We start from the raw sequence: 3,821 nt of genomic DNA on the forward strand, positions 1-3,821 counted from the left end.
ACAAAGCCACAGGCCGAATAAAGAAGCCAGACGCAAAAAGAACACACATGCTGTATGATTCCATTTGGGTGAAGTTCAAGAATGAGAAAAACCTAATCTATGGAGACAGAAGTTAAAATATAGGGGCGGGGGAGTGGGAGGTACAAACTATTGGGTGTAAGACAGGCTCAAGGAGGTACTACTGTACAACGCGGGGAATTTAGCCAATACTTATTTATTTAGCCAATATTACAGTAATAACTGTAAGTGGAAAGTAACCTTTAAAAATGGTATAAAAAAGTAAAACATTCAAAAAATAAGATCATTGTTTATTAAAAAATAAATAAAATAGTGGTTACCTTCTGAAAGGAAGAGTGATTGTGAAATAGCATGAGGAGACTTTCGGGGATAATGAAAATGTTTAATATCTTGATCTGGGAGGGGGTCACGTGGGCGTATACATACCTAAACAACATTTTACTTTAATAAAGTTTATTAAAATGCTTGGTCAATGAGTTACTTGGTCAAGGATGACATTCAGGAAGCTTGGATTACCTCTGTTTGCTGCCGCTATCGAGGAAGGCACTGATGGTACTGTGCCTTTGCCCACCATTGAGGACCACCCCCCAGCTCAGGGAAAACTGCCATTGACCCGCTGGTGCTCCGCTCTCATCTTCCAGCACTGTCATTTCCCCCACGAAGCAAGAATACCTATCGGTCTTAGGAACTTACTCCTCCAACTAAATATGTCTTCTGTTCTATTAGTAAAGATGCTCCTTTCCTTTTCAACGGGAACTTGATAGGAAGAATTTAGTTTACTGAGTTCTTCTTCAATTTTGTTGTCACAAACTCTGTTGAATAAACTACAGAGCTGGGCTCCAGGCACTGGGATAACGGGCATTGATTTTTTTTTTTTTTCAAGGCCTAATCCAATTCTGTTATTCAATAGGCAGCTCTGTTCTTTTTCTGCAGTAAAAGGAGACGAGAAACGTTCTTTCCTGCTGAGACAGTGTCTTATGTAGCCAGGCAATGGCAATCTAACTTTCAGATGGAAGTGTCATTGCAGCTACTGGCACTGGCCCTTCCCTGACACTCTCCTTTTTCTTCATTGATTTTGCCAAGCTGGTGAAAAAGGACTGTGAGACCTACTTCTATAGCTAGATCCTCTTTTGTGAGACATAATTATAGGCAAGAAACACAAGGTGGTTCTGCTATAAATTTTATACTCCATCTCTGTACTGTATCATTTAATGAGTCTTTACTGTGTTGTTGATATGGTGCAAGGTTATGTTTTTAATGTATAAAATTATGGTAAAATAGATGTAACATAAAATTTACCATGTTAATCATTTAAAGTGTGCAGTTTAGTGGCATTAAGTATGTCCACATTGTTGTGCAGCCATCACCGCCATCCATCTCCAGAACTCTTTTCATCTTGCAACATGAAACTCGGTACCCATTCAGCAATAATTGCCCACTTCCCCTTCTCCCCATTGTACGTACATACCACCTTTTGTTTACCCATCCATCCATCAGTGGATACTTAGGGGGCTTCCACCTTTCGGCTGTTATGAATAATGCTGCTATAACTGTGGTGTACAAATATATGTTTGAATCCTTGCTTTCAACTCTTTTGGGGTTTATAACCAGGAGTGAAATTGCTGGAGCATATGGTAATTCCATTTTTAGTTTTTGGAGGAGCCACCATACTGTTTTCCATAGCAGCTGCACCATTTTATATTCTTACCAGTAGTGCACATGTTTTTGTTTCTCCACGTCCTTGCCTATACTTTATTTTTCTTCCCTCTCCTCGCTTTTTCTTTTGATAGTAGCCATTCTAATGAGGCATTATCTTATTGTGGTTTTGGTTTGCATTTCCCTAAGGATTAGTGATGTTAGACATCTTTTTGTGTATTTATTGGGCATTTGCATATCTTCTTTGGACAAATGTCTATTCCAGTTCTTTGCTCAACTTTAAATTGGGTTGTTCTCTCTCTTTTTTTTTTTTTTTTGTATTGTAGGAGTTCTTTATATACCCTAGGAAAGTTTTGTTTTTGAATATTATCTCATATAATCTTCATAATAACATGGAATAGAAGTGTCATTAACTCAGCTTTATAGCTGAGGACCTTGCAATACACACAGAGAAATGAACTTGCAATTCATTCCCCCCCAAAATATTTATTGAGTCCTCACTATAAGTCTGATACTATTAAAAGTAATGAGGGGGCTTCCCTGGTGGCGCAGTGGTTGAGAGTCCGCCTGCCGATGCAGGGGGCACGGGTTCGTGCCCCGGTCCAGGAGGATCCCATATGCCGCGGAGCGGCTGGGCCCGTGAGCCATGGCCGCTGAGCCTGTGCGCCCGGAGCCTGTGCTCCGCAACGGGAGAGGCCACAACAGTGAGAGGCCCGCGTACCACAAAAAAAAAAAAAAGTAATGAGGATACAACAGTGAAAAAACAAAACAAAGAACAGTGTCCCCCTACAGCACACATTTTAGTAGGGAGATTAGATCTGCTGGCTACTAGAATTTGTTAATTAGTCGGCATGGGGAGGGTACCTCAGTACCACCAGGTGGGGTAGAAGTCCAGGGTTCCCACATGGTCTCAACTGACGCCATGCCAGGTGGGAGGACTCATTAGCGCCTTTGGAGGATCAGTGTCCTAACCGCTTTCTCAGTCTTCTCTGATACCACCTGATGTGGTGGCTGAGACCCCTCCTTACAGCCTGAGGCGGGGAGTCTAGGTTCATCACTTCATCTTTGTTGGTGTGGTTGCTGGTAGGGCATAGTTGTAACAGTGCCTGGCTGCAGTAGAATAGTTATTTCCTAAAAGTATTCTGTCCTGCTGGGCTGTTCTTTTCCTGCCCCTTTGGCTACAGAGAGAGTGAGCTTTTGTTGGGGCTTTTATTGTCTGTGCCCTTTGGTGTTTCAGGTGGGTGGCACCCAGCCTGGGATATATGTGGCAAAAAGAAACCCCAGGGAATCCAGTGCCTTGTGGTTCGAATCCTGGAGTCCCTTACAGTCTGTCTTCTCTCCTCCACCTTTTACACTTGTGTTTGTTTTATGTATAATGTCCAGGGTTTTTAGTTGTACTTAGTAGGAGGATTAGGGAAAATATGTCTACTCCATCTTCCCAGAAATGGAAGTCCCTGTGTAACTTTAGAAACATTAGCTTATTTAAATACTTGCAGTGTAATTATGAACAAGCTCAGAGAGCTTAAGTAACTTGCCTAAGAGCCTGTTTTCGGACCTGATACCTACAGCTTATATACCCTCACTCACGATGCTTCTTTGCCAATAACAGTACCCGCCTTTATGGAACTCCATGCATCCCGGTGAGTGTCCCAGTTGCCTCCACATACTGTGTAGCTGGGTCCTTATTTATTTATTTAGCCTCTCTAATAACTTTGGTATCTACATTATGACCCTCACACGTTACATATTTTACGCGATACCTTTTTTGTCCGTCTGTTTTTAATCAAACAGTTATTTTTGGATTTGTTATCCACAAGCCAGCAGGCACTGGGGCCCCAAGCTCGTCAACAATGCAAGGGGCTCCCTTGTCAGACTCTTCTCCTCTCTTTGGTTGGTCATTGTTGGCAAAACCACCTGAACAAAACAAAACAAAAACAAAAACGTGGCTTTGCTATGGGCTGGGATGGTGAAGTTGCCAGCAGATGGCTTGAAGCATTTAACTACCTGTCCTGATGTAGTGAAAATTGGATTTCTGAATAAGAATGCTCGATGTTTTATTGGTCTGGGCTTTAATTATCTTACAATGTAATGGGAGAAAAAGTGAGAGCCTTTCATTTTCCACTGGTGACTGTCATTTTGCAGACCTT

The sequence above is a fragment of the Mesoplodon bidens genome (assembly GCF_964165515.1).
Source record: "Mesoplodon bidens genome assembly, chromosome: 10".
NCBI lineage: Eukaryota > Metazoa > Chordata > Mammalia > Artiodactyla > Ziphiidae > Mesoplodon > Mesoplodon bidens.